This window comes from Bombina bombina, chromosome 1, assembly GCF_027579735.1.
Source record: "Bombina bombina isolate aBomBom1 chromosome 1, aBomBom1.pri, whole genome shotgun sequence".
Taxonomy (NCBI): domain Eukaryota; kingdom Metazoa; phylum Chordata; class Amphibia; order Anura; family Bombinatoridae; genus Bombina; species Bombina bombina.
The window spans coordinates 1,177,535,064-1,177,552,128 of NC_069499.1; the positions used below are offsets into that span (position 1 = coordinate 1,177,535,064).

The 17,065-nt window shown below is 43.3% G+C and overlaps 1 protein-coding gene and 1 non-coding gene across 2 annotated transcripts in view; one reads left to right on the forward strand and one right to left on the reverse strand.

Annotated features, from left to right (window-relative positions):
• LOC128663856 (serine/threonine-protein kinase tousled-like 2) overlaps positions 1–17,065 on the forward strand; it is an 894,029-nt gene that overhangs the window by 176,376 nt on the left and 700,588 nt on the right. The gene's annotated exons all lie outside the window — the stretch shown is intronic.
• On the reverse strand, positions 12,688–12,760 carry TRNAR-ACG (transfer RNA arginine (anticodon ACG)). The gene has a single exon. It is a non-coding gene; the product is annotated as a tRNA-Arg (tRNA).

Consider the following 17,065-nt stretch of genomic DNA (forward strand, 5'->3'; position numbering starts at 1 on the left):
AAAGAAAGAGGCGTTCTTACGCTGTGTAGAAGACCTACATACAATGGGAGTGATCCACCCAGTTCCAATTGCGGAACAAGGGCTGGGTTTTTACTCAAACCTGTTTGTTGTTCCCAAGAAAGAAGGAACTTTCAGACCAATCCTGGATCTCAAAATTCTAAACAAATTCCTCAGTCCCATCATTCAGCATGGAGACCATTCGGACAATCTTACCAATGATCCAGGAGGGTCAATATATGACCACTGTGGATTTAAAGGATGCGTATCTGCACATTCCTATCCACAAAGATCATCACCAGTTTCTCAGGTTCGCCTTTCTGGACAAGCATTACCAGTTTGTGGCTCTTCTTTTAGGGTTGCCAACTGCTCCTAGAATTTTCACAAAGGTGCTAGGGTCCCTCCTGGTGGTTCTAAGACCGCGGGGCATAGCAGTGGCGCTTTATCTAGACGACATCTTAATTCAGGCATCGACTTTCCAAAGAGCCAAGTCTCACACAAGAGTTTTCTTCCTAGGAACTCTGATAGACTCGGTAGAAATGAAAATATTTCTGGCGGAAGTCAGAAAGTTAAAACTCTTAACCTCTTGCCGAGCCCTTCATTCCATTCCTCGGCCGTCTGTAGCTCAGTGCATGGGGACAATCTGATTAATGGTAGCGGCAATGGACATAGTCCGTTTTGCACGGATACACCTCAGACCACTGCAACTATGCATGCTCAAACAGTGGAATGGGGATTATGCAGATTTGTCTCCTCAAATACAGTTGGACCAGGGGACCAGAGATTCTCTTCTCTGGTGGTTGTCTCAGGATCACCTGTCTCAGGGAATGTGTTTCCACAGACCAGAGTGGATCTTCGTAACGACCGACGCCAGTCTGTTGGGCTGGGGTGCAGTTTGGGACTCCCTGAAAGCTCAGGGCTTATGGTCTCGGGAAGAAGCTCTTCTCCCGATAAACATTCTGGAACTGAGGGCGATATTCAACGCTCTTCAGGCATGGCCTCAGCTAGCCGCGGCCAAATTCATCAGATTTCAGTCGGACAACATCACGACTGTAGCTTACGTCAATCATCAAGGGGGAACAAGGAGTTCCCTAGCAATGACGGAAGTAACCAAAATAATCAGGTGGGCGGAGGATCACTCCTGCCATCTCTCAGCAATTCACATCCCAGGAGTAGACAACTGGGAGGCGGATTTTCTAAGTCGTCAGACTTTTCACCCGGGGGAGTGGGAACTCCACCCGGAGGTATTTGCCCAGCTGACTCAGCTATGGGGCACTCTAGAATTGGATCTGATGGCGTCCCGTCAGAACACCAAACTTTCTCTTTACGGGTCCAGGTCCCGGGATCCCCAGGCGGTGCTGATAGATGCTCTAGCAGCGCCTTGGTCCTTCAATCTGGCCTATGTTTTTCCACCGTTTCCTCTCCTCCCTCGTCTGTTTGCCAGAATCAAGCAGGAGAGGGCTTCGGTAATTCTAATAGCGCCTGCGTGGCCACGCAGGACCTGGTATGCAGACCTAGTGGACATGTCATCTGTGCCACCATGGACACTACCAATGAGGCAGGACCTTCTAATACAAGGTCCTTTCAAACATCCAAATCTAATTTCTCTGCGTCTGACTGCTTGGAGATTGAACGCCTAATTCTATCAAAGCGTGGTTTCTCTGAGTCGGTTATTGATACCCTGATTCAGGCTAGAAAGCCTTTCACCAGGAAAATCTACCATAAGATTTGGCGAAAATATCTTTCTCTTGTAAGGTGTATCCAGTCCACGGATCATCCATTACTTGTGGGATATTCTCCTTCCCAACAGGAAGTTGCAAGAGGACACCCACAGCAGAGCTGCTATATAGCTCCTCCCCTAACTGCCATATCCAGTCATTCTCTTGCAACTCTGAACAAGCATGGAGGTAGTAAGAGAGAGTAGTGAAATATAGCTAGTTCTTTAAAGGGACAGATTTCTGCCCTGTCTATTCTTTTGCACAAGCGTCTGGCAGACATTCCAGACGTTCAAGCATTTTGTCAGGCTTTAGTTAGAATCATGCCTGTGTTTAAACCTGTTGCTCCACCATGGAGCTTAAATCTGATTCTTAAGGTTCTTCAAGGAGTTCCGTTTGAACCTCTTCATTCCATAGATATCAAACTTTTTTCTTGGAAAGTTCTTTTTTTGGTAGCTATTTCCTCGGCTCGTAGAGTCTCAAAGTTATCTGCCTTGCAATGTGATTCTCCTTATCTGATCTTCCATTCGGATAAGGTAGTCCTGCGTACCAAACCTGGGTTTTTACCTAAGGTGGTATCTAACAAGAATATCAATCAAGAGATTGTTGTTCCATCCTTGTGTCCTAATCCTTCTTCAAAGAAGGAACGTCTATCAAACAACCTGGACGTGGTTCGTGCTTTAAAGTTTTACTTACAAGCTACTAAAGATTTTCGTCAAACATCTGCTTTGTTTGTTGTCTACTCAGGACAGAGGAGAGGTCAAAAGGCTTCGGCAACCTCTCTTTCTTTTTGGCTAAGGAGCATAATCCGCTTAGCCTATGAGACTGCTGGACAGCAGCCTCCTGAAAGGATTACAGCTCATTCTACTAGAGCTGTGGCTTCCACTTGTGCCTTTAAAAATTATGCTTCTTTTGAACAGATTTGCAAGGCGACGACTTGGTCTTCGCTTCATACTTTTTCAAAATTCTACAAATTTGATACTTTTGTTTTGGGAGAAAGGTCTTACAGGCAGTGGTACCTTCCGTTTAAGTACCTGCCTTGTCCCTCCCTTCATCCGTGTACTTTAGCTTTGGTATTGGTATCCCACAAGTAATGGATGATCCGTGGACTGGATACACCTTACAAGAGAAAACACAATTTATGCTTACCTGATAAATTTATTTCTCTTGTGGTGTATCCAGTCCACAGCCCGCCCTGTCATTTTAAGGCAGGTATTTTTTAATTTTAAACTACAGTCACCACTGCACCCTATGGTTTCTCATTTCTCTGCTTGTTTTCGGTCGATTGACTGGATATGGCAGTTAGGGGAGGAGCTATATAGCAGCTCTGCTGTGGGTGTCCTCTTGCAACTTCCTGTTGGGAAGGAGAATATCCCACAAGTAATGGATGATCCGTGGACTGGATACACCACAAGAGAAATAAATTTATCAGGTAAACATAAATTGTGTTTTTTTGGTGTGAATCCAAGAGTGTCTCATGGAGTAAGATTAGGATTCCCAGGATATTGTCCTTTCTCCAAGATGGATTGGAGAAAGGATTATCAGCTAGTTCCTTAAAAGGACAGATATCTGCTTTGTCTATTCTTTTACACAAACGTCTGGCATAGGTACCAGACGTTCAAGCGTTTAGTCAGAATCAAGCTTGTTTATTGACCTGTGGCTCCGCCATGGAGTCTGAATTTAGTTCTTTCAGTTCTGCAAGGGGTTCCGTTTGAACCTTTACATTCCATAGATATTAAGCTTTTATCTTGGAAAGTTTTGTTTTTGGTAGCTATCTCTTCTGCTCGAAGAGTTTCAGAGTTATCTGCTTTACAGTGTGATTCACCTTACCTGGTTTTCCATGCAGATAAGGTAGTTTAGCGTACCAAACCCGGTTTTCTTCCTAAGGTTGTGTCTAATAAGAATATTAACCAGGAAATTGTTGTTCCTTCTCTGTGTCCTAATCCTTCTTCGAAGTAGGAACGTCTGTTACACAATCTTGATGTGGTTCGTGCTTTAAAGTTCTATTTACAAGCAACTAAGGATTTCAGACAAACACCTTCATTGTTTGTTATCTATTCTGGTAAGAGGAGAGATCAGAAGGCGACTGCTACCTCTTTCATTTTGGCTGAAAAGCATCATCCGTTTGGCCTATGAGACTGCTGGCCAGCAGCCTCCCGAAACGATTACTGCTCATTCTACCAGAGCAGTGGCTTCCACATGGGCTTTTAAAAATGAGGCTTCTGTTGAACAGATTTGTAAGGCAGCGACTTGGTCTTCGCTGCATACTTTTTCCAAATTTTACAAATTCGATACTTTTGCTTCTTCGGAGGCTATTTTTGGGAGAAAGGTCTTACAGGCAGTGGTGCCTTCCGTTTAAGGTACCTGTCTTGTTCCCTCCCTTCATCCGTGTCCTAAAGCTTTGGTATTGGTATCCCACAAGTAAAGGATGAATCCGTGGACTCGATACATCTTACAAGAGAAAACAGAATTTATGCTTACCTGATAAATTACTTTCTCTTGTGATGTATCGAGTCCACGGCCCGCCCTGGCTATTAAGTCAGGTAGCTTTTTTGTTTTAACTACAGTTACCACTGCACCCTATGGTTTCTCCTTTTTCTTCCTAACCTTCGGTCGAATGACTGGGGGGTGGAGCTGGAGGGGGAGCTATATGGACAGCTCTGCTGTGTGCTCTCTTTGCCACTTCCTGTTGGGAAGGAGAATATCCCACAAGTAAAGGATGAATCCGTGGACTCGATACATCACAAGAGAAAGTAATTTATCAGGTAAGCATAAATTCTGTTTTTTCTGCTCTACTTTTAGTCCGGTGATGTAGATCAGTTGGTGAATGTCCTGACTACAAATGCTTGTTCTAGATCCAAGGGTCATAGATTCATATCCTGGCAGGGTTAATACAGCCCTTCGGCCTTTTGAGGTCAATTTATTGTGTACCATTTATTTGGGTATTAATAACTGTTTTTATCAGCTGCTAATTTGTTAAGCACTGAAAAAGCGTTTTTTGTATCTTTCTGGGAGAAAAAACGCTATCTTATTACTAGTTATTAGACTGCATGAAGGTGCGGTTCTCAAACCAGTCCTTCTGGTGGGGGGCAGATTAAATTGTTTTTGGATGAATTCAGTACAAAATCTATATTATTCTTAGGGTTTGAATAGATTTTTAGAATGAGACCTTCTATGGGAAGATTATTTCTTTCTCAGTACACTCTGAATTTTTTTTCAGGAGTGATTTTTACCAGTTTTCGCAGGAACAGGAATTGGGTTTCTATTCAATTCTATTCTTTGTCCCAAAGAAGAAAAGGTTTATTCAGTCCAATCTTGGATATGAAGACTTATATTGTTTTGTTAGTCTCAACTTTCAAGTTGGCGATTATAAGGACTATTATGCCTTTTTGTTCAGCAAGGTCATTTCATGTCCACTCCATTTTACAGGATGTTTATCTTTAAGCTTTACCAATTTGTCGCTTTTCCATTTGGTTTAGTGACAGCTTTATGCATCTTTTCAAAGGTTCTGGGTGCCCTTCTTTCTGTAATAAGACAGTAGGGTATTGTGGTGTTTCCTTATTTGGATGGTATCTTGGTATTCGCTTAATCTTTTCTTTTATTGGAATCTCTCATGAATCAACTAGTTTTGTTTCTTCAAGACATGGTTAGAGGATTTAATTTACCTAAGAGTTTCGTGATTTCTCAGACAAGGGTCACTTTTTGGGTTTCTAGATGGATTCAGTGTTCATGTCTTTGTCTTTACCGGACAAGAGTCTATTGTAATTGGCGTTAGCCTGTCTAACTTACAGTCTAGAAAATTCCTTTCAGTGGCTATGTTCATGGAAGTTTTAGGTCTCCTAACTGCAGCATCGGGCGTGGTTACCTTTGCTTGTTTTTCATCTAAGACCTCTTTTGCTTTGCATACTGAATCAATGGTGCAGGGATTGTTTTCAGATATCACAGTTGATATTCTCAAATCCTAACACTCAACTCTCTCTGATTTGGTGATTAGACTATCATCGTATTATTCAGGGGGCCTCCTTTTGTTCGTCCTTCCTGGACTGTATTCTTAATGGATGCAAGTCTTACAGGTTGGGGAGCTGTCTGTTCTATTTTCAAAGCTCTTTCAGGCTTGGCCTCTTTTAGGAGAGAACTTTTCATTTTGCTTTCCGACAGACAATATCACAACTGTGCATATATCAATCATCGAATAGGGACTCACAGTTCCTTAGCAATTAAGAAGTATCTTGAATACGTTCTTAGGTGGAATTCATCTCATGTCTAATTTCTACAATTTAGATCTCAGGTTTAGACATTTAAAAGGTGGATTATCTCAGCCGTCAGTCTTTACATCCGGGAGATTGGTACCTCTATACAAATGTGTTCTCTCAATTTCCCAGGTACCTTTTCAGGTCAAGGGATCCTCAGGCGGAAATGATGGATGCATTAGCAGTGTCTTGGTTTTGCAACCTGGCTACATCTTTCTCTTAAGTGTATCCAGTCCACGGATCATCCATTACTTGTGGGATATTCTCCTTCCCAACAGGAAGTTGCAAGAGGATCACCCACAGCAGAGCTGCTATATAGCTCCTCCCCTAACTGTCATCCAGTCATTCTCTTGCAAGCCTCAACAAAGATGGAGGTCGTAAGAGGAGTGTGGTGTTTTATACTTAGTTTATTCTTCAATCAAAAGTTTGTTATTTTTAAATGGTGCCGGAGTGTACTGTTTATCTCAGGCAGTATTTAGAAGAAGAATCTGCCTGCGTTTTCTACGATCTTAGCAGAAGTAACTAAGATCCATGGCTGTTCTCACATATTCTGAGGAGTGAGGTAACTTCAGAGAGGGAATGGCGTGCAGGTTTTCCTGCAATAAGGTATGTGCAGTTAATATTTTTCTAGGGATGGAATTTGCTAGAAAATGCTGCTGATACCGAACTAATGTAAGTAAAGCCTTAAATGCAGTTATAGCGACTGGTATCAGGCTTATTAATAGAGATACATACTCTTATAAAAATGTAATATAAAACGTTTGCTGGCATGTTTAATCGTTTTTATATGTATTTGGTGATAAAACTTATTGGGGCCTAGTTTTTTTCCACATGGCTGGCTTGAATTTTGCCTAGTAACAGTTTCCTTAGGCTTTCCACTGTTGCAATATGAGTGGGAAGGGCCTATTTTAGTGCTTTTCTGTGCAGCTAAAAATACTGACAGACATTCAGCTTCCCTCTGCATGATACAGGACATCTCTGAAGGGCTCAAAAGGCTTCAAAGTCGTTTTTGAGGGAGGTAAAAAGCCACAGTAGAGCTGTGGCAGTTGTTGTGACTGAAAAAACGTTTTTGTCATTTATTATTCCGTTTTTGGTATTAAGGGGTTAATCATCCATTTGCAAGTGGGTGCAATGCTCTGCTAACTTGTTACATACACTGTAAAAATTTCGTTAGTGTAACTGCCTTTTTTCACTGTTATTTCAAATTTTGACAACATTTGTGTTTCTTAAAGGTGCAGTAACGTTTTTTATATTGCTTGTAAACTTGTTTAAAGTGTTTTCCAAGCTTGCTAGTCTCATTGCTAGTCTGTTTAAACATGTCTGACACAGAGGTAACTACTTGTTCATTATGTTTGAAAGCCATGGTGGAGCCCCATAGGAGAATGTGTACTAAATGTATTGATTTCACCTTAAACAGTAAAGATCAGTCTTTAACTATAAAAGAAATATCACCAGAAGATTCTGACGAGGGGGAAGTTATGCCGACTAACTCTCCCCACGTGTCAGACCCTTCGCCTCCCGCTCAGGGGATGCACGCTAATATGGCGCCAATTACATCAGGGACGCCCATAGCGATTACCTTGCAGGACATGGCTGCAATCATGAATAATACCCTGTCAGAGGTATTATCCAGGTTGCCTGAATTAAGAGGCAAGCGCGATTGCTCTGGGGTTAGGAGAAATACAGAGCGCGCAGATGCTGTAAGGGCCATGTCTGATACTGCGTCACAATATGCAGATCATGAGGACGGAGAGCTTCAGTCTGTGGGTGACATCTCTGATTCGGGGAAACCTGATTCAGAGATTTCTAATTTTAAATTTAAGCTTGAGAACCTCCGTGTGTTGCTTGGGGAGGTATTAGCTGCTCTGAATGACTGTAACACAGTTGCAGTACCAGAGAAATTGTGTAGGCTGGATAAATACTATGCGGTGCCGGTGTGTACTGATGTTTTTCCTATACCTAAAAGGCTTACAGAAATTATTAGCAAGGAGTGGGATAGACAGGGTGTGCCTTTTTCCCCACCTCCTATATTTAGAAAAATGTTTCCAATAGACGCCACTACACGGGACTTATGGCAGACGGTCCCTAAGGTGGAGGGAGCAGTTTCTACTTTAGCAAAGCGTACTACTTTTCCAGTTGAGGACAGTTGTGCTTTTTCAGATCCAATGGATAAAAAATTGGAGGGTTACCTTAAGAAAATGTTTATTCAACAAGGTTTTATTTTGCAGCCCCTTGCATGCATTGCGCCTGTCACGGCCGCGGCTGCGGCATTCTGGTTTGAGGCCCTGGAAGAGGCCATCCATACAGCTCCATTGACTGAAATTATTGACAAGCTTAGAACACTTAAGCTAGCTAACTCATTTGTTTCTGATGCCATTGTTCATTTGACTAAACTAACGGCTAAGAATTCCGGATTCGCCATCCAAGCGCGTAGGGCGCTATGGCTTAAATCCTGCAGCATCAACTTCCTCCGCTTCAAAACAAGAGGGAACTTTTGATCAATCTAAGCAGGCCTGGAAACCTAACCAGTCCTGGAACAAAGGCAAGCAGGCCAGAAAGCCTGCTGCTGCCTCTAAGACAGCATGAAGGAACGGCCCCCTATCCGGCGACGGATCTAGTAGGGGGCAGACTTTCTCTCTTCGCCCAGGCGTGGGCAAGAGATGTTCAGGATCCCTGGGCGTTGGAGATCATATCTCAGGGATATCTTCTGGACTTCAAAGCTTCCCCTCCACAAGGGAGATTTCATCTTTCAAGGCTATCTGCAAATCAGATAAAGAAAGAGGCATTCCTACGCTGTGTGCAAGACCTAGTTATGGGAGTGATCCATGCAGTTCCGCGGACGGAACAAGGACAGGGTTTTTATTCAAATCTGTTTGTGGTTCCCAAAAAAGAGGGAACCTTCAGACCAATTTTGGATCTAAAGATCTTAAACAAATTCCTCAGTTCCATCTTTCAAAATGGAAACTATTCGGACCATCCTACCCATGATCCAAGAAGGTCAGTACATGACCACAGTGGACTTAAAGGATGCCTACCTTCACATACCGATTCACAAAGATCATCATCGGTTTCTAAGGTTTGCCTTTCTAGACAGGCATTACCAATTTGTAGCTCTTCCCTTCGGGTTGGCTACAGCTCCGAGAATCTTTACAAATGTTCTGGGCTCACTTCTGGCGGTTCTAAGACCGCGGGGCATAGCGGTGGCTCCGTATCTAGACGACATCCTGATACAGGCGTCAAGCTTTCAAGTTGCCAAGTCTCATACAGAGATAGTTCTGGCATTTCTGAGGTCGCACGGGTGGAAAGTGAACGAGGAAAATAGTTCTCTATCCCCAATCACAAGAGTCTCCTTCTTAGGGACTCTTATAGATTCTGTAGAAATGAAAATTTACCTGACGGAGTCCAGGTTATCAAAACTTCTAAATGCTTGCCGTGTTCTTCACTCCATTCCGCGCCCTTCGGTAGCTCAGTTTATGGAGGTAATCGGCTTAATGGTAGCGGCAATGGACATAGTGCCATTTGCGCGCCTTCATCTCAGACCGCTGCAATTATGCATGCTGAGTCAGTGGAATAGAGATTACACAGATTTGTCCCCTCTGCTAAATCTGGATCAAGAGACCAGAGATTCTCTTCTCTGGTGGTTGTCTCGGGTACACCTGTCCAAGGGTATGACCTTTCGCAGGCCAGATTGGACAATTCTAACAACAGATGCCAGCCTTTTAGGTTGGGGTGCAGTCTGGAATTCCCTGAAGGCACAGGGATCGTGGACTCGGGAGGAGAAACTCCTTCCAATAAATATTCTGGAGTTAAGAGCGATATTCAATGCTCTTCTGGCTTGGCCTCAGTTAGCAACACTGAGGTTCATCAGATTTCAGTCGGACAACATCACGACTGTGACTTACATCAACCATCAAGGGGGAACCAGGAGTTCCCTAGCGATGTTAGAAGTCTCAAAGATAATTCGCTGGGCACCTGTCAGCACACCATATCCCAGGCGTGGAGAACTGGGAGGTGGATTTTCTAAGTCGTCAGACTTTCCATCCGGTTGATTCATCGTTGGGGCAAACAAGAGTTGGATCTCATGGCGTCTCGCCAGAACGCCAAGCTTCCTTGTTACGGATCCAGGTCCAGGGACCCAGAAGCGACACTGATAGATGCTCTAGCAGCGCCTTGGTTCTTCAACCTGGCTTATGTGTTTCCACCATTTCCTCTGCTCCCTCGACTGATTGCCAAAATCAAACAGGAGGGAGCATTGGTGATTCTGATAGCTCCTGCTTGGCCACGCAGGACTTGGTATGCAGACCTAGTGGACATGTCGTCCTTTCCACCATGGACTCTGCCTCTAAGACAGGACCTTCTGATACAAGGTCCTTTCAATCATCCAAATCTAATTTCTCTGAGACTGACTGCATGGAGATTGAACGCTTGATTCTATCAAAGCGTGGCTTCTCCGAGTCAGTCATTGATACTTTAATACAGGCACGAAAGCCTGTTACCAGGAAAATCTACCATAAGATATGGAGTAAATATCTTTATTGGTGTGAATCCAAGAATTACTCATGGAGTAAGGTTAATATTCCTAGAATATTGTCCTTTCTCCAAGAGGGCTTGGACAAAGGATTATCAGCTAGTTCCTTAAAGGGACAGATTTCTGCTCTGTCTATTCTTTTGCACAAGCGTCTGGCAGAGCATCCAGACGTCCAGGCATTTTGCCAGGCTTTGGTTAGAATTAAGCCTGTGTTTAAACCTGTTGCTCCCCCGTGGAGCTTAAACTTGGTTCTTAAGGTTCTTCAAGGAGTTCCGTTTGAACCCCTTCATTCCATTGATATTAATCTTTTATCTTGGAAAGTTCTGTTTTTGATGGCTATTTCCTCGGCTCGGAGAGTCTCTGAGCTATCTGCCTTACAATGTGATTCTCCTTATCTAATTTGTCATGCAGATAAGGTAGTTCTGCTTACCAAACCTGGGTTTTTACCTAAGGTGGTTTCTAACAAGAATATCAATCAAGAGATTGTTGTTCCATCATTGTGTCCTAATCCTTCTTCAAAGAAGGAATGTCTTTTACATAATCTGGACGTAGTCCGTGCCTTGAAGTTTTAATTACAAGCTACTAAGGATTTTCGTCAAACATCTTCCCTGTTTGTCGTTTACTCTGGACAGAGGAGAGGTCAAAAAGCTTCGGCAACCTCTTTCCTTTTGGCTTCGGAGCGTAATACTCCTAGCCTATGAGACTGCTGGACAGCAGCCCCCTGAAAGGATTACAGCTCATTCTACTAGAGCTGTGGCTTCCACCTGGGCCTTCAAAAATGAGGCCTCTGTTGAACAGATTTGCAAGGCTGCGACTTGGTCTTCGCTTCACACTTTTTCAAAATTTTACAAATTTGATACTTTTGCTTCTTCGGAGGCTGTGTTTGGGAGAAAGGTTCTTCAGGCAGTGGTTCCTTCCGCTTAATCCTGCCTTGTCCCTCCCATCATCCTTGTACTTTAGCTTTGGTATTGGTATCCCACAAGTAATGGATGATCCGTGGACTGGATACACTTAACAAGAGAAAACATAATTTATGCTTACCTGATAAATTTATTTCTCTTGTAGTGTATCCAGTCCATGGCCCGCCCTGTCCTTTTAAGGCAGGTCTAAATTTTAATTAAACTACAGTCACCACTGCACCCTATGGTTTCTCCTTTCTCTGTTTGTTTTCGGTCGAATGACTGGATATGACAGTTAGGGGAGGAGCTATATAGCAGCTCTGCTGTGGGTGATCCTCTTGCAACTTCCTGTTGGGAAGGAGAATATCCCACAAGTTATGGATGATCCGTGGACTGGATACACTACAAGAGAAATAAATTTATCAGGTAAGCATAAATTATGTTTTTCGTCTGTTTTTTTCTTCCAAAGGTGATCTCCAAGATCATATTGGAACAGCTTCATGTGATTCTGATGGCATCAGCATGGCATCACAGGTTTGGTATGTGGATCTTCGGATGTCCAGTTGCCATCTTGGGCTGCTCTCTCTTTGGCCAGCCCTCTTGTGCTACACTCTCTTTGGCCAGCCCTCTTGTGCTAGGGGCTATTTCTCTTGTATGGTGTATCCAGTCCACGGATCATCTATTACTTGTTGGATATTCTCCTTCCCAACAGGAAGCTGCAAGAGGATTACCCACAGCAGAGCTGTCTATATAGCTCCTCCCCTTCCTGCCACCTCCAGTCATTCTCTTGCAGCTCTCGACAAGCATGGAAGCAGTTAGAGAGATGTGGTGTAATTTAGTTGTTTTTTGTTCAATTCAAAAGTTTTTTTATTTTTAAATGGTACCGGAGTTGTACTATTATGGTCTCAGGCAGAAAATAGAAGAAGTCTGCCTGTGGTCTCTAATGATCTTAGCAGGTTGTAACTAAGATCCATTGCTGTTCTCATACATAACTGAAGAGAGAGGTAACTTCAGCTTGGGGAATGGCGTGCAAGGTATCCTGCTATGAGGTATGTGCAGTCTAAATTTTTCTAGAGAAATGTATATGCTAGAAAATGCTGTTGATACCAGATTTATTTAAGGTAAGCCTGATTACAGTGATTTAATAACGACTAGTATCATGCTTACTATTAGAGGTATCACACTTATTATTTTTTCAAATTACTGAAATATAAAACGTTTGCTGGGAGTGCTTAAACGGTTTTTATATGCTTTCTGGTGATAAACTTTATTGGGAACCAATTAGCTGCTCAACTCCACGAGCCAGGTAGGAGTCGAACCTACAATCTTCTGATCCGTAGTCAGACGCGTTATCCATTGCGCCACTGGCCCACGTAAACTTTATTGGGGCCTAGTTTTTTTCCACATGGCTGGCTAAATTTTGCCTAGGATAATTTTGTTAGGCCTCTCACTGTGTTGACAGGAAGTGGGAGGGGCCTAATTTCGCGCCTAGATGCGCATTAACTTTTGCAGACTGAGACATACAGTTTTCTGAAGGAGTTCCCTGAATGCTTAGGACCTCTCTGAAGGGTTTTGGTGCTTTCCAAAGTCGTTTGTATGGCAAGGTAGGGCCACAGCAGAGCTGTGGCAGTTGGTTGTGACTGTTAAAAAACGTCTATTTCGTTTTTTTTAAATCCGTTTTTGAAACTAAGGGGTTAATCATCCATTTGCAAGTGGGTGCAATGCTCTGTTAGCCTATTATACACACTGTAAAAATTTCGTTTGATTTACTGCTTTTTTTCACTGTTTTTCAAATTCAAATAAAGGCACAGTACCGTTTTTTATTTTTTGCTTGTTAACTTTCTTTAAAGTGTTTTCCAAACTTGCTGGTCTCATTGCTAGTCTGTTTAAACATGTCTGACATAGAGGAAACTCCGTGTTCATTATGTTTAGAAGCCATGGTGAAACCCCCTCTTAGAATGTGTACCAAATGTACTGATTTCACTTTGTTATAAAGACCATATTCTGTCTTTAAAAGATTTATCACCAGAGGAATCTGACAAGGGGGAAGTTATGCCGACTAACTCGCCCCACGTGTCAGAGCCTTTGACTCCCGCTCACGGGACTCACGCTCAAGTGGCGCCAAGCACATCTAGCGCGCCCATGGCGTTTACTTTACAAGACATGGCGGCAGTCATGGATAATACACTGTCAGCGGTATTAGCCAGACTACCTGGGTTACGAGGAAAGCGAGACAGCTCTGGGGTTAGAAGGAATACAGAGCACTCTGACGCTTTAATAGCTATGTCTGATACCCCCTCACAATATGCAGAAGCTGAGGAAGGAGAGCTTCTTTCTGTGGGTGATGTTTCTGACTTAGGGAAGATGATTCAACCTGATTCTGATATAGCAACATTTAAATTTAAGCTTGAACACCTCCGCGTGTTGCTCAGGGAGGTTTTAGCTACTCTGAATTACTGTGACACCATTGCAGTGCCAGAGAAATTGTGCAGATTGGATAAATACTATGCAGTGCCTGTTTTCACTGATGCTTTTCCAATACCTAAAAGGTTTTCAGAAATTATTACTAAGGAATGGGATAGACCAGGTGTACCGTTCTCTCCCCCTCCTATTTTTAAGAAATTGTTTCCAATAGATGCCGCCACACGGGACTTATGGCAAACGGTCCCTAAGGTGGAGGGAGCAGTTTCTACCCTAGCTAAGCGTACTACTATCCCCGTCGAGGACAGTTGTGCTTTCTTAGATCCAATGGATAAAAAGTTAGAGGGTTAAGAAAATGTTTATTCAACAAGGTTTTATTCTACAACCTCTTGCATGCATCGCTCCAGTCACTGCTACGGCGCCTTTCTGGTTTGAGTCTCTGGAAAAGGCTTTACAGGTAGAGACCCCATTGGACGATATACTTGACAAGCTTAGAGCACTTAAGCTAGCCAATTCATTTGTTTCTGATGCCATTGTTCATTTGACTAAACTAACGGCTAAGAATTCTGGTTTTGCTATTCAGGCGCGTAGGGTGCTATGGCTTAAATCATGGTCAGCTGACGTTACTTCAAAGTCTAAGCTTCTTAATATTCCCTTCAAGGGGCAGACCCTATTCGGGCCTGGTTTGAAGGAGATCATTTCTGATATCACGGAAGGGAAAGGACATGCCCTCCCTCAGGACAGGTCTAATAAATCAAGGACCAAACAGACTAATTTTCGTGCCTTTCGAAACTTTTAAACGAGCGCGGCATCAACTTCCTCTAATACAAAACAAGAGGGAACTTTTGCCCAGTCCAAGTCGGTCTGGAGACCTAACCAGGCTTGGAACAAAGGTAAGCAGGCCAAAAAGCCTGCTGCTGCCTCTAAGACAGCATGAAGGATTGGCCCCCGACCCGGTAACGGATCTAGTAGGGGGCAGACTTTCTCTCTAAGCCCAGGCTTGGGCAAGAGATGTCCAGGATCCCTGGGCGTTGGAAATTGTATCCCAGGGATATCTTCTGGACTTCAAAGCTTCCCCTCCAAAAGGGAGATTTCACCTTTCACAATTATCTGCAAACCAGATAAAGAGAGAGGCATTCTTACATTGTGTTCAAGACCTCCTAGTTATGGGAGTGATCCACCCAGTTCCAAAGGAGGAACAGGGACAAGGCTTCTATTCAAATCTGTTTGTGGTTCCCAAGAAGCAGGCAACCTTCAGACCAATCTTAGATCTCAAGATCCTAAACAAATTTCTCAGGGTCCCATCATTCAAGATGGAGACTATTCGTACCATCCTACCTATGATCCAGGAGGGTCAATACATGACTACAGTGGATTTAAAGGATGCTTATCTTCACATTCTGATACACAAAGATCATCGGTTTCTTTGGTTTGCCTTCCTGGACAGGCATTACCAGTTTGTAGCTCTTCCCTTTGGTTTAGCTACAGCTCCAAGAATCTTTACAAAGGTTCTGGGGTCACTTCTGGCGGTCCTAAGGCCACTGGGCATAGCAGTGGCCCCTTATTTAGACGACATTCTGATACAGGCGTCAAATTTCCAAATTGCCAAGTCTCATACGGATATAGTTCTGGCATTTCTGAGGTCGCACGGGTGGAAAGTGAACGAAGGGAAGAGTTCTCTATCCCCTCTCACAAGAGTTTCCTTTCTGGGAACTCTGATAGATTCTGTAGAAATGAGGATTTACCTGACAGAGACCAGGTTATCAAAACTTCTAAATTCTTGCCGTGTTCTTTATTCTACTTCTCGCCCTTCGGTGGCTCAGTGTATGGAAGTAATCGGCTTAATTTCTAAGTCGACAGACTTTTCATCCGGGGGAGTGGGAATCCATCCGGAGGTGTTTGCACAATTGGTTCAACGTTGGGGCAAACCAGAACTGGATCTCATGGCGTCTTGCCAGAACGCCAAACTACCTTGTTACGGATCCAGGTCCAGGGATCCCAAGGCAACGCTGATAGATGCTCTAGCAGCGCCTTGGTCCTTCAACCTGGCTTATGTGTTTCCACCGTTTCCTCTGCTCCCTCGTCTGATTGCCAAAATCAAGCAGGAGAGAGCATCGGTGATTTTGATAGCTCCTGTGTGGCCACGCAGGACTTGGTATGCAGATCTGGTGGACATGTCATCCCTTCCACCATGGACTCTGCCTCTGAGACAGGACCTTCTACTTCAGGGTCCTTTCAACCATCCAAATCTAATTTCTCTGAGACTGACTGCCTGGAGATTGAACGCTTGATTTTATCAAAGCGTGGCTTCTCAGAGTCAGTTATTGATACCTTAATTCATGTACGAAAGCCTGTTACCAGGAAAATCTATCATAAGATATGGCGTAAATATCTTTTTTGGTGTGAATCCAAGGGTTACTCATGGAGTAAAGTCAGGATTCCCAGGATATTATCTTTTCTCCAAGAAGGATTGGAAAAGGGATTGTCAGCTAGTTCCTTAAAGGGACAGATTTCTGCTCTGTCTATTCTTTTGCACAAGCGTCTGGCGGATGTTCCAGATGTTCAGGCGTTTTGTCAGGCTTTAGTTAGAATCAAGCCTGTGCTTAAACCAGTTGCTCCTCCATGGAGTTTAAATTTGGTTCTTAAAGTTCTCCAAGGGGTTCCGTTTGAACCTCTTCATTCCATAGATATCAAGCTTTTATCTTGGAAAGTTCTGTTTTTGGTAGCTATTTCCTCAGCTCGTTGTAGAGTTTCCGAGTTATCTGCCTTACAGTGTGATTCCCCTTATCTGATCTTCCATGCAGATAAGGTAGTTTTGCGTACCAAACCTGGGTTTTGCGTACCAAACCTGGTATCTAATAAGAATATCAATTAGGAGATTGTTGTTCCGTCATTGTGTCCTAATCCTTCTTCAAAGTAGGAACGTCTATTACACAATCTTGACGTGGTTCGAGCTTTAAAGTTTTATTTACAAGCTACTAAAGATTTTCGTCAAACATCTGCTTAGTTTGTTTTCTACTCTGGACAGAGGAGAGGCCAAAAGGCTTCGGCAACTTCTCTTTCGTTTTGGCTAAGAAGTATAATACGCTTAGCTTATGAGACTGCTGGCCAGCAGCCTCCTGAAAGGATTACAGCTCATTCTACTAGAGCTGTGGCTTCCACATGGGCTTTTAAAAATGAGGCTTCTGTTGAACAGATTTGCAAGGCGGCGACTTGGTCTTCGCTTCATATCTTTTCAAAATTCTAGAAATTTGA